Raw genomic sequence first — 26767 nt, 5'->3', positions numbered from 1 at the left:
TATGAGCGGGTAACTAAATAAATACAACTTCTATTAAAGTCAGGAGGTAATAATCGCCTCTCCTGAAGCAAGTGGCCCTCGTGGCCTTGCACCTATAAATCACATTGTCAACATTTCATCTAAAATTAATACAGCGTAATAGTGAATTCTGAAAGCACGCATATGTACTGGACTCTAGTGTGCTGATCCTGTTTCCCCGTAACTGATCTTTTGTAATCACTGCATTTCGTAAATTCCTGAACTGTAGGCACAGTGTTATCAAAAACATAGGGATTTCAGAATTACATAAAAATCAAATGAAAGAAAAACTCATTTCATAAGAAATAAGCTTGATAATATTGAGCACCACAGGTGACAATGTTATTGATTAATAGAAACCACCACAGCTGTTAGTATTGCACATTTATGGTGTTATGACCAGAAGCTGTCGAACGAGGTGTAGTAATACGGATGAAATGATTTTCATCCGTCATGATCATTTCATAAGTACCGACACAGGCAATATTTCCAGCATTCTGAACAAAGCCATATGAAACAACACATAGTTAACAGAAAAACATACAGCGTCAATATGACCACACATTTAATACGTTACAGATTTTCCTCTACGCAGAACCTTCCAGAAAACAACATTTGCTGTGAGATTTGACGTTATCATGTATCTACTGAGATAACAAGGATCAAAGGAGTTATCTTCTCAATACAGAACTGTCTTACCTGAAAAGCGTGCAACGTACTAACAACATTTTATCAAATTTAACACATAGTTCTGCAAGTTTAATTGCCATTGCAAGTCGGAGAGGCAACCACAAGAAAACAAGAACACCATTAAATGTTTAGTTTGCATATGTACAAAGTGCTCACGTAAACATTTCGTAATTTTCCGTATTTAAACGGTAACTATTCATTACTGCATTTGTCTTTCATTCATATATATGTTACTAATCATATAGAAAAATTATGTTTTAAATTTCTTGGGCAAATTCACATAACAACGCCTATTAACATTTTTTCAAACGGGATGACTCTGACTTACAATCTATGTGCCATCTTCATATGGTTGCAGCAGAACTCAACAAAAATATTGTAAATATCATCGAAATACTTTGTATTGCTGTCCAAATGTTCACACATATTGCTGAGTACGAAAATATAAATTAAATTTTGTATTAAGACAACATATTTTTATATCAAGTTTTTAAAGTCATTCTGTTAACATGTTTCTGGGTCACAAAATAAAATAAGACCGTACAATCAGTTCATTACAGTCGAGATTATTTGGTAATGATACTTTGTGATAAATATTGCTCCGATACAATCTCGGTCACATTCTGTACCGGCTGCCTTGAGCTACTGTCAGTCCGTGCTTCATTGTCATACTGAAAAATGCAAAACAAGAAAAGTCACACACTTGCGCTACAAGTTATTTAAATCATCAAGGAAACGAAACCTACACCACTAGACCGCAGTAAGGCAACATTTTTCCCGCGTGTTTAATTTGTGACCAGTGCACGGGAAGGAAGATTGTCGGTACCCCTCTGTAAATTCCCGGATTTCTCTAAGTATACCTTCGTGATAACTACGCGAGATATGAGTTGGATGAAGCGATATGTTTTTGACTCGTACAGGAACACGACCGCGGGAAATTCTGACGGTAAAGTTCTCCGGACACATCCTATCCTTACTGTGGAGTATCCTAAGACAATTCGTTGCGCAGTGTGCAATTTTATAACATTCTCTTGCTGACAAAACGAACCGCTGAACAACAGCACAAGTCTTCTTTGAATGTTGTCCATTTTTATGGTTCCATACCTAATTCGGAAAGAACGAAAGCATTATAGGTTGTCCATTAGTCTGTCCGTCCATCTGTTAAGACCCCTTTTTTTCAGGAACGGATAGAGATATTAAGTTGAAATTTGTGTAAAATTGTAAGCTCTACGGTCCGTTGCGGTGAAAAAAATGTAAACTTCTAAGTCAGTGCATTCAAAAGATACCGCCATATACAACACGTCACACGAAAACACGGTCATCAAAATCTGTAGCTGAACCGCTTACGTAGATGCTCGGGCCTGGTGGCTGAGCGGTAAAACGTGTGCTTGGAAACCGGGAAATCGAGGGATCGTATCTCGGTCGGACCACGGATTTTTCAGTCTTCGTTTAAGCTAGCCTTCCTATCTCAACGATGTGAAGAGTCGCCGGAAACAACACTGTGTTAGAAGCCGGCGTCAAACTGTAGCCTCCCCTTTCTTCCGTTGGATAACGGGTAGGTTAGGGACACGCAAGTCGCCGAAGTGGCGTCCTATAGAAAGTCTTGCACCATGCCATTGAGCCACACGAAATTTATTATATCTATATACATAATTAAGTTGGGTCAACCCTGAGAGCGCGGGTCTTACTCGCTCTTGTGCGGTTTTCCAAATATATATATTTTTTAAGTTAGTTCAACTAGGTTAGAGTTTTCGACCTAAGAACTGGTTTTGTGAGCGACATCCCTTGCCGGTGACCATTTATTTGTCGTTTCTACAGAGCTACGAGGAAGGTAATAACGCAAATTGATAATTTCCTTCAATCGTTTAGGAACGTATCACTTTCTAAACAGGTGGAAATGAGGACGTTATATCTTATAACAAGTGACACGGGAACTGAAATGGTCCCTCCACTATAGCCGACGATTTCAAAATCCTCGTCAAGTTTTCTGAGGGAAAAGTTGTGGAAGGAGATTTCGTGATGTTTCTGGAATACATTCCTGAGGAATTTTTGGAAACTATACAAAGGGGTATTACCTGCCATTGTTTCAGTCTATAGTCCACGTTCACTTTTATTATAGCACTGTAGTCTGACTGATGGAGGCTAGTTAATTCAAGTGATCACACAGTCAAGTCCATCCTAGATTGTTTTAGGTTTTGTTTAATAATTTACATTGTACTTTCAACAATAGGGCCTATCTCTTCTTATGCGAGTATGGTTCATTCACTTTTTAAAGTTATGAACAATTCGAAGTTAGCCGAAGCAATATTGTCTAGTTTTGTTTTGTAATTTTTACTGTACTTTTATGATGCATTTAACGAAGAGCACGATCATTCATTCCTGTAGGCAAATAACTAGACATATTCGTCGGATAAACTGATTTGAATTCTGCTGAGATACTTTCATAACGCGACACAATATGTTTTATGCAAACCTAGTTTCAATTATTTTGCTTTTGTGCGGCTTAGGGGTGCCCGTTTGTATGATTTTGCTGGCATGATTACCATTAATATTTATCAACCGTTAATTTTAGTTGTTACTCTAAAAACCTACAATTTTTCTGGCAACCGTTTGTCTTATTTTTGTACGAGTAGAGATAGCTGCTCTATAACGTCCTTGAGGTGCTCAGAAATATATCAAATAAACACCCTTGAGCATTTTGAGCTATGCAGCTGATTCTTATTAGCACTGAGGAGGATTTTTTTTTATCAAGGTTGTTGGTAGCGTGAGCTGCATATTATTTGTTATGTGTAAATTAATAGCGTTTAACCTGACTTTTGTTTTTCCAACTGCAGGTCACTTAATGATGTTCATAGAACGAAACCATTCATGACATATTAAATATACATTAATACAGTTGTGATGGTTCCTATTAAGTATCAAATCAACCAGCAATTTACGAGAAGTAATCCTACTACTCACATTAATTATGTACTCTCCTTACAGTCATCTCGCTTAAATTTACCTGTGAGCTATTTGTTTTACTACGCTAGTCTTTGATAATGACGATAGAAGGCAGAGGAGTAATTAATGCAGTGATTTCGTATTAGACGGTGATCTCCCTTCTGGTTACCTCGATACAAGTTTTCGATATATATCTCCTTACATGAATTCCAGAATAGTTTCTTTAACTAAAGACCGATTTCATTCAAACCTTCTTGTACAATAGAACCACTATTCCGTATTTTATCAGACAGATATCGTGAGAAATATATGCTTCAGTCCTTCCATCCTTGGCTATACAAAACCATATCACGCACTATAAATTAAATTCTACGATTAAGAAGTAACACACAAAATATCACCAAAGGAGCTGGAAATAAAAGACGCGGGAACGGAAAAAATGGAGAGTTGAATTACCAATTGTGTCGGTTCGTCACTGACCTGCATGTAACGCAGGAAGCCACACGAGTTCAGGAGTTAACTACGCTCATACGAAAGTATTTACGTGCTTTCCAATTCGTTCACTGTCACGTCTGCCTACTTTCTGTCCCACAATTAAACTGAGCGAGATTCGTGTAAAAAAGAAGTGAACCACGGATGTTGAGTGAACGACACTTCTTTGTCTTTCACATGTTTTCTGTCAACGCGAGCGGTGAAACGTCACTTTCTCTATGTCTATTCTGTGATACAACTAGAAATGGAAACCTATGTAGATGCCTTGCGATTTATATTTATTTTTGATCTGTTTTATATTTACTGTTACGTGCACGGTACAAAGTAATACGCACTTAAAAACCGAAAAACATTCAGTCCATGCAGTCTATATGCATTTCGAACTGACTCTGAATTCCCTTATAGTAAATTTAAAACGATTCAACTATGACGCTGAACACAAACTAAACAGAACATATGCAGTTTTGAAAACACCTTACCCAACAGCCATTTTGAGAGTTCGTGTACGCTTCAAGATATTTCAAATCGAAAGTCGTCTACCGTAGAAGATTCGGTCTTGTACACTATAAAATGGTTCTGATGATTATAAACTGAATAACATCGCGTTATGTCTATTAAAGTATATTCAGTGATCAACACTGAAGAACTTCCACTTTACTCTCTGTGATATCTGAGCCTCATAATTCAAGTGTGTACGCTTTTTTGGACGTACGTTTCCACTTCTAATCACTTGACAGGTGCATTTGAATCATTCTTCTTTTGTCAGTGAAACTTCCGACCTGTGTATTAACCTTATTTTCTTGGAAAAATGTTGTCATAACAGGACAATTTTATACAGTGTAAACTGAAATACTATACTGAAAATGCTTGTTACACGCTAATTTTCGATACTGAATCTCTTGATTTGCAAGCCCAAAAATTACGGAAAATTTGATGTTATTAATTTACCAATTTTCGAATGCCATGGGCGTCAGTAATTGCAGGAATAATTAAATACAATTTTTTAAATTCATTCTGCAGTATTTTTGACATGAAAGGTTACGATTCACCACATTTTTGTACAATTAACCGACATACTTGATATGATACGCACTACCCAGTTAATTTTTCAATTCTTTATTTAACCAGCCTGTGCTGTCATCTCGCGTTATCCTGATTTACGCAGAACCGAGAATAGTACACAAAAACTACCAAATGGATTTATTGATGAGAACTCGCCTAACGACCTAAACAGACGTCGAAAGAGGTAGTTTTATTTTACTGCACACATGTGGTGAGTTTTCTCTTGAAGCGTGATTGTTACCGCCTACTCAGATGGGGACGGCAAAAGACTGTGTGGAGGATTTACAATATGGAGCTCTGAATTACAGTCATAATGGACTTTCACCGTCGTTTGGAGTCCACTTAAACAGTAGTTGCCCCTAGAACTGGCTGTATAAGTCAGTTAAAAAGTCGGAGGAAGGCAACGGCATATCACCAATTAGACCATGCCAAGTACAGCACTGTGCTGCTCAGAACAAATCTTCAGGATAATTGCAGCTTTAGCTTTGTCTTTACCTTAATGAATATGCCACGAGGGAGACGGCGAAATCAGGATCTACTATATAAACTTTTGGGAACTCGAGAGGTTAATGGTAAAATATGCTTACCCCCTATTCGTTGTGTATAGTTGTAACAATCAGGTCAAGACCACGCAATTTACCTCTATAATTTCTGTGGAGGTTGTTGTAGACCATTAATGTGATGGTGTGTAGCGTCACAAATGTTTGTAGCGTTTAGTCGTATATTGTAAGCTACCTTCGACGCCGAATGAATCAGAGCAGTTTGTCCCACCTGCGTGCTGCCTAGATCGAACTACCATTCGATCGATTCGGCGGCGGCTGGTTTGCGAGCGGGCGCAGAGGCAAGGCCCGGGACGGGCACGGCAGAAATCGATCTGGAGGTTAAATGTCACGCGGCAAGAGCTTGGGGCTCCCCGTAGGTTGCAAGCCAGCGGCAGCACGTGAGCGGAGCCCACCACTAGCCCACATAGGCTGCGAGCTGCCTCGCCCACGCGCTTTGTAACTCGCAACAACGCGTTCATGGTCGACAGCGCTGCCAACCTTGCAGCGGCGAACAGGACGCGCAGTCGGCGCGACATCCGCGGCATGACATCACCTCGCGCCTACGTCACTGGCTGTGTCCACGCAACAACTGCGCACTATGCGCTGTTTATGGGACCAGTAAGAGATTAAAATTAAGGATCCCTCACCGAATATGGCACTAAAGTAATTCATATAGCTCTGAAAGTAGGACACGACCAGTGAATTAAGATATACGTGGATGATGTACTACTGATGATGTTGTCTCTCTTCAACTGTGGCTGAGAGATGGTGCAAAACAGTTGCCAATAATACGGGCTTCCCTACAATGAACTTTAAAAGCATTGCTGCCCGCATAGCTGTTTGTTATCTTTGGAAACTGTCCGCAAACTGCAACCTAGAGATAGCGGAGACTGACTTACGCATTTCGACAAATTCAGTCCATCCTCCATTAAGATACTGGTACAGCGATATTGTAGTCCTATACAAGCACAAAAATTCGAGACACATTCTTTATTCCAGATACAATAAAGGGCAGGGTCTTCATTTCGTCTGTGATGTGAACAATGTAAGTGACACTGTAGGTTTACTTTGTAATGTCTTTTCCTTACAATAACAATTACGATAAGTGAAAACAGTGAGGTAAAAACTTCCTTTTGTATTAAGAAATGCTAAGTAATATTCGACAGTAGCGGTGAATTTTGTTACGTGCATTTTTATCGCATAAAATAATGAATTTTTTATGCTATAACATATGCTCAAACCAGTTTCGTAGACATGTGAATCGATACTGTACCAGCTAAGAGCCACTGAAGTAAAAACACAACCTGTACTCCAGCGCCAAGGCCAGCTTTTCCAATCATTTCTCTATAGTATGAGAGCAGTTCCTGAAATACGGAGTTAAATATTTTGTTTATAAATGACTTCGTAGCGAACCTTATCTGTCGAGTAGGGCGCACAAACTGTCACACTAAATTCAACCGAAAACCGTGGCTCAGATTAGATGAAGCAATCTACATGAACAAATGGGTCTATGACCACAACAGGGAAAATTTTAATGAAATTGTCATGGTATTCATAAGTATGGACGCAGTTAAGAAACATTTCGAGCAAAAATGCTTAATTCCAAATTCATACGCAATAACGACGTTGTAGTCTAGGAAAAACGAGTAAACCCAATAACATAACAAATTATGCCAAAAAATTTCGTCTGTAAGGAGAAAAGGTGGTTGTGCTGCGGAATTAAGTTGCTTAGGATCAACGACTATATACGTATAGTTCAATGTTTGTCAGTACGAGTACGTCCATTACAGCTTTTTTCTTTTCTTTTTTTTTAACTAACAGGACACTGTTAAAAGTCGAGGTCGTGTAAATCTTGTTGAACATTTGTGTGTCTTGTGTACCACAATTCAGGATGTAAATTATTATGATATAAAGTCAAACCAACCCATGATAATTATGTTGTTTTAACTAATCTGCCAGCCTATCGTAAGAAAGGGATTTAAATATCTGTAAACAATTTTTGCCTTTTGTATTATCAGCGAGGTATCCTGTTGATGATGCATGCTCGATATGATACACTGATTTCAGTAAGGCAGTTAACAGCTGCAGGCGGTAAGCAAATCACAAAATCCGAAAGACTCCAAATACCAATAAAGAAAAAAATAAGATGTCTGAGAGACTCGGTTTTGGGCAACAGAATGCACTCTTTGAAAGACAAAGACTGACAGTTGTTTTCATGGATGCCTTGCTTGCCTTCATTGGCACATTCACTTGTTTTCCGTACCCATCACTCATTTCGTAATAGGTATTCGGTTATGAGCAATAGTAAATGTTCTACTCGCAGTTACAAATTAGTTTACACACAAGTGCTGACAAATGGAGTTAACATTGAACGCTACTGCAGTTATTTAACACACTGATAGTTATGAACAGCTTTTCAAAGACATAGTATTAAGTGTTCAATAAAATTACAGATTATATAAAGTTATGTTTTCTACGTTGAACCTGGGTTGTGCAAAACGCAGTTACGTTTACATACATACAAACACGTTTAGCAGTTGGTGGTGCAATTTCTTGTTTATTCAGAAATTATCATTATTTGTCAAACCAGGTGCATTATTTGTTTTTATACTTGTATAAGAGTCTTATATTTTTTCCCTACTGCACGACGCCATGAGTAGTTCGTCGGTGATGGTTATATCTATAATACTGTACAGCAGAAGACATGAATTGGGACAGTTAAGGCAAACATACAGAAAACCATGGAAGTTTACATCAACATGATTAAAATTTGTTGATAATTTCAGAATAGAGCGTAGTGTTCTTCCATGATGAGATAAGAACAGGTTGAAGCGAATATGAACATAGCTGTGTTTCGACAATGCAACACCAAAGAGTAGAAAATATTGTTATATGCAATATGCAGAAACAGGGCTGAAGTTCAGTTACAACACCTTTCGTTGATTATAATGTTTACAACTAGCTATCCCAATCATTATCAATAAATCTGACGTTATCTCACGTGCTCCTGTTCTAAGTAAAGGTACGTTTACACGTTTCCTAAACGCTATTTGAGACGGAAATCAGTAATGAAAATATGTAGTTGATTTTAAAACATGCAGTACAAAAAATTTGACGAAACATACTCAGTTGCAGTAACATACTCGCAGAAACGACACTGTCAAATTAAACTGAAAAATTAATTACAATCATTTATCTTTCTGTCATTATAAAAATAACAAATTGTCTTACTTCCCCCGACATTAAAAATCGATGGTGATAACACACGTGGGTGGATATTGTTTATTACAAAAGGAAATGGGCTAGGCTGAAGAAGACTTAACTACATTATGCATTGTTTTGGAGATTCAAAACAATGTATTTTGAAACCTTACAACCCATAATAAAACAAAGAATACACATCTATGAATCGAATAACTAATTATTATGTATGTGTTTTACATGAAATGCGGATTTAGTAAATGTTAATATATTTTGCCAGAATTGCCAAGCAGTGATAGGTCTCATCAAGAGTATTACTAAAGCGTTGCACTCTTACAATAAGATCATTGCAGAATGATGCGCATCATTTTAATGAGCCAGAACGTCATATTCTAATCAAACGGACAAACACGCAACGATTACGATTTATATTTTTTCCCTGACACACCCTAAAAACAGTTTTTTATATCTATTTGCTCGTCTACAGAGAAAGCAGCAATGAAAAGTAGTAGGCTGATTTCAAAAATTTAGCAAGAAAAATTCGCTATGAAATGAATGTGCACTTCAGAATCAAATTATTTCTGAACGATGCGCATGGTTTTAATGAACTAGAGCGTCATTTTGTAATCAAACAGAATGCTCAGAAACGGAAGAGTTCAAATGATTCCCGATATGCGATCCTCTCCGTAATAATTCCACACGCATAACATATGTTTTACTTTGAAATGTTTAGAGCCTTTACTGATGACATTTCTCGTGTACTGTAGAAAATGAGATGTGGATGACAAATTTTATTCAAGCAAGAAAGTTCTAAAGTATTTCAAAGTTAGAACCATACGACACAGAATGAAGAGTTGATGGAAGAAGAAAAATATTTCACCTTTAATTTACTTCTGTTGTATCTTACTTTTTTATTCGTGTGTGTCCTGATTTTATGACAATCGAAGCAGGTAAAGACACGTTCTCTTCATTTTAACATCTGGCGTTTGACCTGTATCCCGGCATGAGTATTTTGTATCAGAAGTTACAATATTTCTTGGTGGGATTCATTTTATGAAGTCTTCAGAGATTGCGCAAAACATTAAAAAAATAAACAGAAAACGGAGCTGCTAGCAAATTTTACGCATACACAACGCAGCAGCAGTAGCACTACAGTTTGCAACAATTAATTTCATTCAATGTTTTAAGCAAAAAATATTCATGCAATCAAACTTTAGACATTTACCAGTTCAGTTACTGATATGAATGTGAATTAAAGGTGAACATCCGATGCCTGCTACGCTACACCCAAGTGAAAAAAGCAAATTACAATCACTGTTACGTATGGAGTTCATGATGGAGAGCGAAAACTTCCGAAAAGATTAAAGAATGTACGTAGAATACTAAAAGCACAAATAATTTCTTTCAACTGCTGCATATCGTTTAATCTGGCGAATTCTATAGTTGTGAACGTTGTCACTTTCCGACGTCAAAAAGTGAAAGTACTAATGTATCACATCACAGCTGGGAATCACCGTGGTCGTATCTTTCTGTTTCGATGGATGGCGTTGTTTCCATTCACTTTCTTGAGAAGGAAAACAGAGAGCAATTTTGGCGTTGCGTAAACTTCATTATATAATCTCCTTCATTGCATCATCACTTCAGCATTACGTGGATCACACGTCTGCACGAAACGTCATCACTGAAACGTCGCATAGTGTGCTGACAACACATTTCACTCGGACACATCACATCCTTCTTTACTGTAAAATTCACTTTATCACTTTCACGAAGGGCAGAATATATTTCGTTGATAGCTCTCTTTAAATAATTGTCTCTATTTCGTCAACGCACTGTATTCTCACACACGAAATTTCAATTGACGCTCCGTCGTGAAAAGTTACAGTCGGCTGAAAGAAGGCGACAAACGCAAAATTTCTGTTTGATACTGTAATCTTCTTCCACAAGCACCTGAAAAAAATCTGAAAACACGTAGGAAACAAGTAGGTACTCGCACAACTAACCTGTACAAAAATGCCGCATAGGTTCAGAATAATAGCACAAGCTTAAAAGGCTTCTCCATTGGCGTTGCAGCAGCAGCACAAGCGGCGGTGAAGATAAAACACAGTAAATTTGATGAATACAACACGCACAACGGGGACAAAGTTCCAACCAGCCAGCCACCTAGCAAGCACGAACCTACTGCTACGGCACTCCGCTGGGCAGAGTCAAATCCCCAAGCCTTTGCTTCGGGCGACATCGGCTGCTCCGTTCGGATTAATTCGGCGTATAGCGTTGAATGCGGAGGAAGAAGGGAAACTGCCGAAGTGGTGGGGAGCGCCGCGCGCTGGAGGGGAGGGCGAAGCGGAGGGACGGCAGGAGAGGACGAACGCTGAAAAAAAAGGAAAAAAGAAGTCGTTCCATGCGCGACTGCTTCACCATCCAACAACAAAATGAACGACCAGCGAGATTCATTAGGTAGGGAAGTTGGGAACAGAAAAGATTAATTTTTGTCGAGCTGCACCACTCGATGCCGTGCCGTGCAACGTTATCCGCGGATCGGCTGAACAGTTATTATTGAGCCCATTTCAACAGCTCACCCCTCTAAGTACGTTTCCCATCTATCATCATTTTTTCCGAACTCCTCGAGGCAATATCTCCTCTATTCTGCGTCAGTTCTAATATTCAGCTTCTTTCTTATTCGACTTCCCGAACACTGAATCGAAGCCTAGGATGCATTTATTTCAAATTTGTTCGTTTGTCTTCGTGTCTCCCCCTTCTTGGGGACACTTTCCGGTCATTAGAGAATGCAGGGAGAACGCGCATGATAAATTATTGTGAATGGAACGGTGTAATAAAATCGGCTGTGATAAAATCGATGGAAACGAATGCCCCTCCCAGCCGAAGTTAGAGGGCACAGTCTACTGACCGTGCGGGTTTCCTTCCAGCGTTGCATTTAGGACCTGTTACACAACAAATGCCACTAACCATATTTATGAAAGGTCCATCTGTTTTATTAACGTAGCCCAGAAATGTCAAAACAGGAATCTAAAGAAAAATCTGTTCCAACGCAACAGAAAACGCCCGAAATGACAATATCAGCTAAATGCAATGACGGTGAAAGTGACCACTGCCAATCTGAATTGTCTGGCTATCACTACGGCCAGTGATTCTGCTGTGCAGTATTGCCTATATTGCGACTTTTCTATGCCACATATGGAACCCCTAATACTGCGCGGCACTGCAGGCTAAGTTGCCGGTCTACGGAAAATAAGAGCAGAAAAGTGTGATCGTTAGCACACTGTCTCTCCTCAGTAGCAGGAACTTTGTCGGTCCTCGCACTTTATTGCCACGCCTTTCGCTGTTCTTCACTTACCTAATTTCATTACCACTGAAACAAGTGTTAAACGAAAAGAGAGGAAGATTTGGTTTAACGTCCCGTAGACACCGATGTCATTAGAGGAGCACAAGCTCGGATTGCGTCACTGATGGGGAAGGAAATCGGCTATGTCCTTTTCAAAGGTACCATCCCAGCATTTGCCGGCAGAAGCAAGTGTTCTTGCTTGCAGTCAGATTATGAGTGGTGCTCGCGACAGGACGTGTCTTGCGTTACTGATTAACTAGGCAGCTAACAATTAACTCAACTGAGTTATTTTTAATTATCTGTCTAGGTTCAGGCACCCATATCAACTGAACTGCACCCTACGATTGACATAAAAAGACAACAGGATGTATCGAATTTCGCCAAATGCCACCGAGACAGTTTTTATTATTACCTCAGCATTTAAAACAGCACCATTGCGCCTCAATAAAGAAATCTATTAACAGAAAACCAGCAATCTTAACTAACATAAATATACACTACTGGCCATTAAAATTGCTACACCAAGAAGAAATGCAGATGATAAACGGGTATTCATTGGAAAAATATATTATACTAGAACTGACATGTGATTACATTTTCACGCAATTTGGGAACATAGATCCTGAGAAATCAGTACCCTGAACAACCTCCTCTGGCCGTAATAACGGCCTTGAGACGCCTGGGCATTGAGTCAAACAGAGCTTGGATGGTGTTTACAGGTACAGCTGCTCAGGCAGCTTCAACACGATACCGCAGTTCATCAAGAGTAGTGGCTGGCGTATTGTGACGAGCCAGTTGCTCGGCCACCATTGACCAGACGTTTTCAATTGGTGTGAGATCTGGAGAATGTGCTGGCCAGGGCAGCAGTCGAACATTTACTGTATCCAGAAAGGCCAGTACTGGACCTGCAACATGCAGTCGTGCATTGTCCTGCTGAAATTTAGGGCTTCGCAGGGATCGAATGAAAGGTAGAGCCACGGGTCGTAACACATATGAAATGTAACGTCCACTGTTCAAAGTGCCGTCAATGCGAATAAGAGGTGACCGATACGTGTAACCAATGGCACCCCATGCCATCACGCCGGGTGATACGCCGGTATGGCAATGACGAATACACGCTTCCAACGTGCTTCCACCGCGATGTCGCCAAACACGGATGCGACCATCATGATGCTGTAAACAGAACCTAGACTCATCCGAAAAAATGACGTTTTGCCATTCGTGCACCCAGGTTGGTCGTTGAGTACACCATTGCAGGCGCTCCTGTCTGTGATGCAGCGTCAAGGGTAACCGCAGACATGGTCTCCGAGCTGATAGTCCATACTGCTGCAAACGTCGTCGAACTATTCGTGCAGATGGTTGTTTCTTGCAAACGTCCCCATCTGTTGACTCAGGGATCGAGACGTGGCTGACGATCCGTTACAGCCATGCGGATAAGATGCCTGTCATCTCGACTGTTAGTGATACGAGGCCGTTGGGGTCCAGCACGGCGTTCCGTATTACCCTCCTGAACCTGCCGATTCCATATCCTGAAAACGGTCATTGGATCTCGCCCAACGCGAGCAGTAATGTCGTGATACGATAAACCGCAATCGCGATAGGCTACAATCAAAGTGGGAAACTAGATGGTACGCATTTCTCCTCCTTACACGAGGCATCACAACAACGTTTCACCAGGCAACGCCGGTCAACTGCTATTTCTGTATGAGAAATCGGTTGGAAACTTTCCTCATGTCAGCACGTTGTAGGTGTCGCCACCGGCACCAACCTTGTGTGATTGCTCTGAAAAGCTAATCATTTGCATATCACAGCATCTTCTTCCTGTCGGTTAAATTTCGCGTCTGTAGCACGACATGTTCGTGGTGTAGCAATTTTAATGGCCAGTAGTGTAGTTTGAAATAGTGGAGTCTTTTCCTAACTGACGACGAATTGATGATTTGAGAGATATAAAGGGGTTAATCAAAAACATGGAAACACCAAAAACCACAACACACTGCCGTGCCTGATATGGTGTAGAAAAGCTCTTGGCATTCTGAACAGCTTCCAGTAGTCTGGGAATGTTTAAAGACAGGTCTTGTGTGGTTTTCAAGAGAATCTTATACCGTTGGTTGGTTGGTTTTGGGGAAGGAGACCAGACAGCGAGGTCATCGGTCTCATCGGATTAGGGAAGGACGGGGAAGGAAGTCGGCCGTGCCCTTTGAAAGGAACCATCCCGGCATTTGCCTGGAGCGATTTAGGGAAATCACGGAAAACCTAAATCAGGATGGCCGGACGCGGGATTGAACCGTCGTCCTCCCGAATGCGATCTTATACCATTCTTCCTGCAAAATAGTGGTTGTTTGGGTGGTTTGTTTTGCTAAGCGGATCAAACAACGAGGTCAGTCAGTCCTGGACGATGCAGTCTGTCCGAATAGGGACCCTGTCATCTTGGATCACGGCATCACCAGTGGGAAAGAAATACTGGGATGGACCTGATCAACCAAAACGTTCTCACTATCTTTGGCAGTAATGCGACATTGCAGAGTAACCATGTGTTCCACTGAATACTATTACGATTACCCTAAACATCACCGAACCCCCGCCTTGTTTCACTCTTGGCATGTAAACTCAGCCAGAAGTTGGAGACAGCGTGGAACAAGACTCATCCGACTACACAACTTTCTTCCATTGCTCCCATAACCGAGGTTTCGGCACCTTGTTTTACGAGCATTTACAACACCGAAATTCACTACTTCTGGTGGTGCCTTAGTTTTGTTTTGGCACTGACAGGGTACGCAAGTGCCACATTCAGTTTTGCAGCTGTTGCCCTTTTATTTTTTGTCTGTCCCACTCAATGACCACCCGTCACGATCACTCAACGCACACTTTCGTCCGCGTTCTGACTTAACTGTTTTTCCGCTTTCCCTGTATACTGTATAAACCTTCAGTACGGTGTCTCTTGAAACACCAAACACTTCGGCTCCCTTGGTTACGGAAGCATTCACCATACGAGCTCCAACCATCTGTCCATCGAATTCACTTAGCTCGGACATAATGCACTCACAACTACACAGCTCACTGTTCTGGTTTCGACTGATACTTGCACAGGTGCCGTTCATGATCAAATACAACAGCGTAAGCTGCAGATTTGGATAGATACTTCATTTATGTTCAAACATGTATTTCTCGCAGTGTTTCCATATTTTGGTCCAACTCCTGTAAATATCAATTGTACAGTGTACTGCGCTTAAGACCACACAGACAATTATATAAATTCTGAATTAGTTATACAGCATTTTTTCCATAGATTGGTGAAAAAAACGTTACCACAAAACGTCGCTCGACAGAAGCATTAATCTACATCTACATCTACAAGGATACTCTGCAAATCACATTTAAGTTCCTGGCAGAGGGTTCATCGAACCACTTGCACAATTCTCTATTATTCTAATCTCGTATAGTGCGCGGAAAGAACGAACACCTAGGCCTGTATCTTTCCGTACGAGTTCTGATTTCCCTTATTTTATCTTTGTGATCGTTCCTCCCTATGTAAGTCGGTGTCAACAAAATATTTTCGCATTCGGAGGAGAAAGTTGGTGATTGGAACTTCGTGAGAACATTCCGTCGCAACGAAAAACGCCTTTCTTTTAATGATGTCCATCCCAAATCCTGTATCATTTTTGTAACACTCTCTCCCATATTTCGCGACAATACAAAGCGTGCTGCCTTTCTTTGAACTTTTTCGATGTACTCCGTCAGTCCTATCTGGTAAGGATCCCACACCGCACAGCAGTATTCAAAAGAGGACGGACAAGCGTAGTGTAGGCAATCTCCTTATAGGTCTGTTACATTTTCTAAGTGTCCTGCTGCCAATAAAGCGCAGACTTTGGTTAGGCTTCCCCACAACATTTTCTATGTGTTCCTTCCAATTTAGCCGGACGGAGTGGCCGAGCGGTTCTAGGCACTACAGTCTGGAACCGCGCGACCGCTACGGTCGCAGGTTCGAATCCTGCCTCGGGCATGGATGTGAGTGATGTCCTTAGGTTAGTTAGGTTTAAGTAGTTCTAAGTTCTAGGGGACTGATGACCACAGAAGTTAAGTCCCATAGTGCTCAGAGCCATTTGAACCATTTGTACCTTCCAATGTAAGTCGTTCGTAATTGTAATACCTAGGTATTTAGTTGAATTTACGGGTTTTAGATTGGACTGATTTATCGTGTAACCGAAGTTTAACGAGTTCCTCTTAGCACTCATGTGGATGACCTCACACTTTTCGTTATTCAGGGTCAACTGCCACTTTTTGCACCATTCAGATATTTTTTCTAAATCGTTTTGCAGTTTGTTTTGATCTTCTGATGACTTTATTATTCGAGAAACGACAGCGTCATCTGCAAACAACCGAAGAGAGCTGCTCAGATTGCCTCCAAAATCGTTTATATAGATAAGGAACAGCAAAGGGCCTATAACAATACCTTGGGGAAAGCCATAAATCACTTCTGTTTTACTCGATGACTTTCCGTCAATTACTGCGATCTGTGACCTCTCTGACAGGAAATTAGAAATCCAGTCACATAACTGAGACGATATTCCATAAGCACGCAATTTCACTACGATCCGCTTGTGTGGTACAGTGTCAAAAGTCTTCCGGAAATCCAGAAATATGGAATCGATCTGAAATCCCTTGTCAATAGCACTCAACACTTCATGTGAATAAAGAGCTAGTTGTGTTTCACAGGAACGATGCTTTCTAAACCCATGTTGACTGTGTGTCAATAGACCGTTTCCTTCGAGGTAATTCATAATGTTCGAATTGGAAGGTAAACTGCGTTATCACACATACAGTGCTATTTATGGAACGTTAACACTATGATTTTGTGATGTAGTGTTCAACTCCATCGCCCTGTTTGTGGAACAATGATTCCCGGCTTTGGTTTATCGCGTTAACAGATTTATTGGAATCAAATGGAATATCATAAATATAATCTTTTCTCAATAACCACTCATAAACTCTTCATGCGATGTTGAAATAAGAGCAGGATTACTTTGCGTCTCGATTGTATTTTCGCATTTTTTGACTATGAAACAGTTTTGTCACGACCTGCTCTTCACGCTATTAACATAGCAACTAAAGTTCGTCTGATAACGGTAATTGAATTTCACGAAGTGAATAATTATTTAGCAATTCAATTTCATTTTAACTTTTAAATAAATGTAGGTGCTGTAGCCTTTCAACCTAGTGTTCGAGAACATATTAACCGAGGAGAAAAAAAAACGATGTGCGAATTATATTTATCTCTTGAATCACAAATAGCGTGAATGTTGTTCTCTGTAGCATACACGGGACCGCAATGCGGGCTATTGCTCCCAAATGGGTTATTCCGTTATATATACGTTTATAGCTGAAAGATCATTCTACGGCCCACTGGAAATGTTTACAAAGTTTAAATGGACGTGCTGATCATTTGCGGTCGAAAGTTGGACCACAGTAGAGCAATTTCCACGGCGGTGAGTTATTAACAATAAGCTGTCAATACACGGAGACAGTTATTTGTGGGCTATGCTTAAACTTTTATTTGATGTTCCAGACGCGCTTATCGTCACTCTAATAAGTCGTAAATGAGACATTATCAAAACGTACCTTGTTAAGAGAAAAGTAATATATTTTCAGTGTCCTCTGTCTTTTCTCCAGTATTAGTATGGAAAATGAAGATGATAGGGGCCTGTTTTCAATTCAACTAACACGCAATATGAGCACAGTTTGGCTACTGGTGTTCTAAGTCAGTGTAGAACTATTTGCTCAAGAATTTTCTAGCTCAGTAAAACGGTAGAAGAGGAGCTTACTTAAGATACAGAAATAAATAAAATGTAAGAGAAAGTCTCAATAGTTAATTGTGATACTAAGCGATTTTTTCATCATAGGGACTTCATGCTCAAGATAGAGAAGTTGTCATATTATCGGAAAAGTACCTTTCGCCTATATTTGTAAAATTCGCATTCTGTCATGGAGTGATCATTTGCTCGTGATAGGAGGAAACTTTCTTTCCACAACCTTAATTTTGAAGCAAGGGAGTAGAATAAAAGATATACAAGAACGTAGAACTATTTCTAATCCTAGTTGATGTAGTTCCACCACTGGCTACTGGAATGTTGGCTGGATATTTGTCCTGATGAAAGAGCAAGGTCTTGGATGTTAGTCTTAGTCCTTTTCAGTCAACCCCAGTTTCCAATGGGCCAAAAACTATGACCTAAAAATAGACTTTTTCTAGTTCTGGATAATTACATTGTGATCATATCCGTACTTTGAACGCTGAATTCCAATCGATTTTTAAGTGGTGAAGTAATCACACTTTCGGTTTTATGTTTCTGATATAGTCCATGACACACTAAATGTAATTCGAGAATCGCTTCGGCGTTTTATTATGTCACTGAGTTTATAGTACATAGGGAGGTTGGAAGCTAACACATAGCACAGTATTCTCACAGATTTCGCCTTTTAGCTTTATTCTGAATTAATATTTTATAGAAAATTGGTAAATAAGTAGCCCCCGTAAAGTAATACAGCTTAGTTTTTCTGTCTTTCTTGTCTCGAATCATACTCCAAAACCAATCCGCCAGCACAGCAGATACTTAATTTCCTTCATATCTCCTTTATGTAGTAGAAACGTCTTTCAGAGTCTTCAACAGGTTAATTTGATGCTTCATTAAAACTCTCTGCAAAGCAGTCCAGGTGAAATACACTTTGTACCTTATACCTCGAAATACTTCGATAATATCATGCACCATCGCTTTATAGTTGGTAGCTCTTCCTCTTCCGAATACCCATGCCCTGTTTTCTTTTGGTATTACCTGTGCTTCAAAACGTACATCTCTCTACATCACCTTCATTTCCAATCCCATAGACACCTTCCTTTATCTTTACGTCTGAGAGCAGAGGAAACCTGTCGTTTAGATACGCAAAATCTTGCCAGTTGAAACCATGTTCTTTACAATTTATTTCATTAGAAATTGAGCGTGTGAAGTGTTGGTAGCGAACAAAGTTTCACTTTGTAAATTTTTTCCGCCCTCTTTCCAACCCCGCTTAGGTCGTATGTTCTTAATGTCACGAGATTTTCGGTCACGAGATGTCACATGCAAAGAAAGCATGTGAACTTCGTGTGGTTTGCATTTCTACCAAGAAAATTTCTACTTTGCAATAACAGCATATTTTCCATTAGTCTTCATTATACTATAGTGCATTTCGCACGCTGGACCAATGCTCGGGCCGTCTATAATAATTTACCACTCCCATAAAGTGTATTAAGAATATGCCTGATGATGAAATTATGTTTCCTGATTTGATTTTTCCTGGTACATTTATTTCGAATCATCCACTTAAATTCCAAAAATAGGACTCTTATAAAACAGTGAATGAAGAGCATTAGGAACCATTCATCCAAACCGTTTTCGAATTCTTTGATGAAGCCTCACGAGACTTTATCAGTACTACTCCGACTGCAGAATCCAAGTTTCACTCATGGATTGTGACGAAATGTTGCCAGATTCTGGGTTGAAATGCACTTCTGCGTCACTTTATGTTCAATGGTCAGAAGATGTGACACGACATGCACACGTTATGATGTCATATCTTGGAGACTGCAACTTACTCGCTCACTTGGGACGTCGTCCCAACATCTGTGTTTGTCCGACAACATTTAAATTATTTCATCCATAAGTAACTAATTTAACACACCAGTGCAAAAGCCACAGGACCGAGCGAGGTGGCGCAGTGGTTACCGCACTGGACTCGCATTCAGGAGAACGACGGTTCAAACCCGCGTCCGGTCATCCTGAATTAGGTTTTCCGTGATTTCCCTAGATCGCTTCAGACAAATGCCGGGACGGTTCGGCCGGGCGAAGTGGCCGTGCGGTTAAAGGCGCTGCAGTCTGGAACCGCAAGACCGCTACGGTCGCAGGTTCGAATCCTGCCTCGGGCATGGATGTTTGTGATGTCCTTAGGTTAGTTAGGTTTAACTAGTTCTACGTTCTAGGGGACTAATGACCTCAGCAGTTGAGTCCCATAGTGCTCAGAACCATTTGAACCATTTGAACCGGGACGGTTCCTTTGAAAGGGCATGGCCGACTTCCTCCCCCAATCTTTCCTAATTCGATGGGACCGATGACCTCGCTGTTTGGTCCCCTCCCCCAAATAAACCAACCAACCAATCCACAGGAATTCAACATAGTTTGTTTCATGTGCACAGCAGTCGAACCTTACAAATAAAAAATTTTAATCACAACATGCAAATGGTTTTTCCTCGTCTTCTACGCTAAACATTCCATTAAACATTCAGATGTATGCTAACAAAGAACTGAAAGTATATTCACTTGAAACTTTCAGTAAAAGCGATGAGAAAATTAATTTTACCAACAACGGCACTATTTTCAAAATATCTATCTCTCATCGAAATTAACCAAGAATATCAGTTTACTTCAGCTTAGAAATTAATGTCGTGCGTTTACATAAGGAGTGATATTAGGTAGCCTGTTGTTGAAATATTCACATCACCAATTTCGTAACGATAATGTGAGGGGGGCAATGGAATAATATGAGTGTGTTTGATTGTAAAGTTACACGAGTGGATGTCATGTATATTTATAGTTAAGTCCGTTGTGCACAATATGCCTCACGTGAATATGACATACAGGCGACTTTAGTTACGGTGTGGGATTAAAAATTCTGTTTTTCAAACACGTAGTAACAACAACAAGCGGTTCGCAGCAGTGCGGAACGTGAACATTGAACTACAGACGGTTAAAGGCATTCAGTAATCATGGATCAGGGCAACAGGCACGATTACGCTTTCACCACAAAAATGTTTTTAAAAAGCAACGGCTCTTTGGAAGTTGTGCAGGAACAGTGCCGAAGTGTTTCTCGGCAGGGGCGTCAAGGTCTGGTGCCCTCGAAGCATGTATAAAAACAGTGGATTGCCAACTTTGGAGTGACTGAATCGGCTCTGAGAAAGAAAGCTACTGCAAAGAATGACGAGGCAGTACGTGTTTCATCCTTACGGAGCACTCAGCGTCTATTCCGTAAGCAAGCAACTGCATTAAGTTTGTCTCTAAGCTAGTGATCGTAGATTTCAATATTATGATTTAAACTTCTATCTGTAACAGTTACAGAACGCACAACAAATAAAGAAGAAAGATAATCGGCTGCGATCTGAATGCTGACAACAAACGAAGACAAACGTAAACGGTGATTCTATGTTACTGTATAGTTCGGCAAGTCAGTGGGTTTCATTTCTGACTCAGCTGTGTGAACAAGCCGAACTATAGTTATAATGTTAATCTTTGGAGCTATTGCTTCTCAGTTGCTACTTTAATACAATAGTATTAGAAAGTCAATATCAAGTACAACGAACAACAATGTTCTAAGATGTGCAGTTACCAGAAAAATAATCAAAGAAGTTAGAGTCTAGAAGTGCTGACAAAAGAATTGATACATACAAAATATAGGAGACATAGAAGTAAGTGCTCAGTTGACATCCTTTACTAGTCAATGTGAATCTTAGGGCTACTTAAAATGCTCCCATATGAGACACTTCGTACCTAAAAAAAGGGTTAATAAAGTAATTATTTCTTTGTAGAACAGTGAAGATGGGTCAAACATTTATTTGAAACTAGTTTGTTTAAAAAATAATAAAATCTCATTTGCAATATATGAGTAATAATTATTCTTATCTACAGGCGACGCTGAGAGGATTAGATATGGAAACGACATACTAAAAGAATTAGATAAAAAAAATGTCGTTTGACTAGGGCCTCCTGTCGGGAAGACCGTTCGCCGGGTGCAAGTCTTTCGATTTGACGCCACTTCGGCGACGAAACGATGATGATTAGGACAACCCACAACATCTAATCCCTGAGCGGAGAAAATCTCCGACTCAGCCGGGAATCGAACCCGGGGCTTTAGGATTCACATTCTGCCGCGCTGACCACTCAGCTACCGGGGGCGGACAAAGAATTAGATGAGTTCTGCTATTTAAACAGCAAAATAACTGATGACGGCCGAAGTAGTGACGATATAAATGCAGACTGGCAATGACAAGAAAATAGTTTCTGAAGAAGAGAAATTTGTTAACATCGAATATAGATTTAAGTGTTAGAAAGTATTTTCTGAAAGTATCTGTATGGACTGTGGCCTTATACAGAAGCGAATCATGGACGATAAGCGGTTCAGAGATATTGAGAATAGAAGCTTTTGAAATATGGTACTCCAGAAGAATGCTTAGGTTAGATGGGTAGGTCAAGCAACCAATGACGAGGTACTGAATAGAAATGGGCAGAAAAGAAATTTGTGGCATAACATGACTAAAAGAAGGAATCGGCTGACAGCACACATTCTGAGACCTCTACGGATCACCAGTTTGTTATTGGAAGGGAAGCATGGGGAAAAAAACCGTAGAGACGAAGAGATGAATACTTTAAGCTAATTCGAAGAGATGTGGGTTGCAGTAGTTATTCGGAGATGAAGAGGCTTGCCCCATTAGTTATTCGGAGATGAAGAGGCTTGCCCCATAAACAGTAGTATGGAGAGCGGCCTCAAGCTTGTCTTCGGACTGCAGATCACAACAACACATCTACAACATAAAAAAGCTTAGAAGTTACTAGGCAGACAGCAATCCGAATGCCCGTAACGTAATTACAAGATGGTGGTACGATACAGCTTCTTTACTTGCGCCATCTTACATTACATTCAGCAACATAAAGATAGGATTACCAAGTCTGTTACTTCCAACCGACAGGGTGAATGCTGCAGTCTTTTGTTGAACCTGAGCTGAACAATTTTTGCATACAGAATTCTTGCATAAATGACTGACGGACATCTTCGTTGACATAAAATATTTTGTGCCACACACAACACGTAGTCGAAAACACTAAACCTACACGAGTAGTCGCACTAAGTGGTCTCGTACTGACATGTCTTGATATGTAATGTGCTTCCATACGTTTTTCCATAGTTTAGTCTACACAGTGCGGCCATGGAACAGTTCCCTTAAATTAAGGGCGTAAGGGTGGCTCTCACTTATACTGATCCACTTCTCGTAGCATCCACTCCGCTGCGAAAGGGTGAACCCTCCCTCCATCGAAAAAAATTCGGAGGTTATTCAGGGACGTTTTCTCAGTATTTTGCTATGAGAGGCCCGTTGTCTCCGACGACCCGTTGCAGAGTAGTGTAGTTCAGATTTATTTGGCGTATTCTCTGTTTACCTTTATTTCTGTGAAAATACCTTCACATAGCGAAAAAGCCTGTGATTCGCAATGAACAAAATGTACAACACGAAAAACAGAAAAATGCAACAATCCTCAGAGGAGCAGAGTTGTGCCGCACTTCCAACAATCGCACACATGATACACATCGGTCAATTCTCCCTACTGCTATGTCTCACTGTTATAATGTACGACTAACACAGCTGAAAATGCAAGTCCGATATGCACCCCAGCAGTATTGAATGCACGCCTGAGGACGAAAAGGACAGTGGTAAAGTGGCGATTACTGTTCTCAACAGAAAGTGCCGTGAGAGAATAAAAGAAGTTTGTTTCTAAATAACACACCGTTTACATTTACACTTTTGTGTAGATATTTTAACAGCGATCCGACTAACTCGGACCTCAAACCATTTGCTGGTGCCTAACTAAAGGATTCGAGTGGCAACAAAAATTTGATATATTATTAACCGACTAAAAATATGCTGTCAAAGCATATCGATTAACAAATATTATCTTACATAAAAATTTAGTTAGAAATTTCGTGTTTGCCTTGAGGCACCGCAATAGACGGAGCGCAAATACTCGGAATATATTCAACTACTATTTGAGAATGAGAGCACTTGTCTTCGAACAAATGTTATGCATTTTTAAACCCTTACGAAACTTTTTCTTGCTGACAGATCCGACAAAATGATGAAAGTAAAAAAGTTTTTCTCTTACTATATTGTCGATCTCATGCAGTCAAACTTCAACATCAGGTACGATGTTTTAATTTAGTTCTTCTTTACTACTAGCTCTATTCGTGAAACGCTTTGCAAACAGTATCTACGAATATCCCTGAATGTGTAAAAGACAGTCAAACGAGAATGAGACAGATGGAGAGAAGGAAGTAAACTGTTTATTATTTTAAAAATAATCGTCATAACTGATAATTCATTGATCCCACTGCGAGACAAGAGGGTAGGTGCCTTCACCGAAAAATATTCACAGTTGCCTGCGGAACGATGATTGTACCCAGACGTGCAACTCTTTGTCGGAAGCAAATCGACGGCCACGAATATCTTTCTACACATGTTGGCAAGGTTGTTTCGCCTAAACTGCAGAAGTTCCGTTGAGAATCCCTTGCATATCCTCCACACGGACCAGATCTAACCACATGCAATTTCCACATTTCTGGTGCCCCGAAGAAAGACATTCGTGGTCGTTGACTTGCTTCGGACGAAGATCTGTACTCCTGGGTACAATCATTTTTCTGTAGGCAACCGCAAACATTTTTACATGAAGGTATTCACCGTATTTTCCCACGGTAGAATAAATATTTCAAAAGTTATGGCGATTACTTTTGAAATAATAAACAGTCTACTTACTTTTTTCCATGTGTCTCCTTTTAATTCGACTGTCCATTACACATGCAAAATTATTTCATTGTACGATACATAGTTCAAAAGACATGACATCATAATCATTGAGTGCGTAAAAAATTAGCTTTTGCTTCAAATGGGGCAAAAATTATTCAGAATATATTTATCCAGTGTTAGATAATGCCAGCACTTACCGACTTCCTACAAACTTTAAGCACAGAGTTGTAAAACTACTCTAGGCTACCATAAGTAAGCGTAGGCTACGGTAGGTTTTCCTAGTTCTTTGGTCAGTTAAGGTCTTGCCCATGTTACCTGTATGTTGGGTGTGTTGCATACCTATTGGGCGTTACCCCATAACAATAGACTTCTTTACTTTTGAGACCAGTGTCTTACTAGATTCCTCTAAAAACAGTTTACAAACTGAGAGAGGATATATAAAATGCCGCGTAACCTATGGAAATGTATCATACATCGAACATTGCTTCACTAGTTCGTCGAACTAATATAAAACATGTTATGTTTGTGCATGTGAATTTTACTTGCATCAAAATCAAATGGCTCTAAGCATTATGGGACTTATCCATGCCCGAGGCAGGATTCGAAACTGCGACCGTAGCAGCAGCGCGGTTCCGGACTGAAGCGCCTAGAACAGCTAGGCCACAGCGGCCGGCTTACTTACATGAAAAGTAGTTTCTTTGGTTACGTTAAAGTGCAGAAGTTAGCGATCAACTAATTTTTATTACTTATAAAGTGTAATTTACATTTTGTAAGGATATAAAATACACAATGAGCTAACATTGAGACATTGAATGATGTGCGGCTCTAATTATGTGCAAAAATAAAATAAAAAGCAAAGAGAAGCTCCCCTCTTACACATTCATTTATATTTCTTTCCCCATTTACGAAGTGGACAAGAACTACCAAACCATAATTTTGGTATTTAAGAATAATTTAAAACTTTGCTAAACTTATTCTCGCTTGCACGCTTAACGGCAAATACATTGAAGACCCAAAGAAACTGATAGACCTGTCTAATATCGTGTAGGGCCCCTGTGAGCACGCATAAGTGCCGCAACACGACGTGACATGGACTCGACTAATGTGTGAGGTGGTGCTGGGGGGAAATGACACCATGAATCCTGCAGAGCTATCCACAAATCCGTAAGAATGTGGGAGGGGTGGAGATCACTTCTGAACACCACCTTGCAAGGCATCCCAGACATGTTCAATACTCCTCATGTCTGGGGAATTTGGTGGCCAACGGAAGTGTTTAAACTCAGAGGAGTGTTACTGGAGCCACTCTGTAGTAATGATTGACGTGTGGGGTGCCGCATTGTCCTACTGGAATTGTGCAAGTCCTTCGGAATCCATAATGGACATGAATAGTTGCAAGTGATCAGACAGGATGCTTACGTACGTGTCACATATCAGAGTCGTATCTAGGCGTATCAGTGGTCCCATACAATCCCAGTGCACACGCTCCACACCATTACGTAGCCTCCACCAGTCTGAAGAGTTCCCTGCTAACATACAGGATCGATGGATTCATGAGGCTGTCTACATACCCGTACACGTCCATCAGCTCGATACAATTTGAAACGAGACTCGTCCGACCAGGCAACATGTTACCAATCATCAACCGTCCAATGTCGGTGTTGACGGGCTCAGGCGAGGCGTAAAGCTTTGTGCTGTGCAGTTGTCAAGGGTTCACGAGTGGGCCTTCGGCTCCGAAAGCCCATATCGATGATGTTTCGTTGAATGGCTCGCACGCTGACGCTTATTGATGGCCCATCACTGAAAACTGCGGCAATTAGAGGAAGGGGTGCACTTCTGTCACGTTGAACGATTCTCTTTGGTCGTCGTTGGTCCCGTTCTTGCAGGATCTTT

At 40.3% G+C, this 26767-nt stretch overlaps 1 protein-coding gene across 8 annotated transcripts in view; it reads right to left on the bottom strand.

The window, feature by feature from the left end:
• Positions 1-11180, bottom strand: part of LOC124774969 (protein muscleblind-like) — a 599391-nt gene extending 588211 nt beyond the window's left edge. For 2 of the 8 annotated variants that reach the window (XM_047249704.1, XM_047249700.1), the window contains exon 1: positions 10952-11168. The gene's annotated coding sequence lies outside the window, so the exon portion shown is untranslated. Of the gene's footprint in view, positions 1-10951 lie in introns of all 8 variants that reach the window. The other 6 variants (XM_047249702.1, XM_047249699.1, XM_047249694.1 and 3 more) reach the window with 6 other exon arrangements.
• Positions 11181-26767: the final 15587 nt, after the last annotated feature.

Source organism: Schistocerca piceifrons, chromosome 2 (assembly GCF_021461385.2).
Source record: "Schistocerca piceifrons isolate TAMUIC-IGC-003096 chromosome 2, iqSchPice1.1, whole genome shotgun sequence".
In the NCBI taxonomy this organism is placed as follows: domain Eukaryota; kingdom Metazoa; phylum Arthropoda; class Insecta; order Orthoptera; family Acrididae; genus Schistocerca; species Schistocerca piceifrons.
Note: the sequence above shows the minus strand (reverse complement) of the source record. Positions and strands in the feature narration are given on the sequence as shown.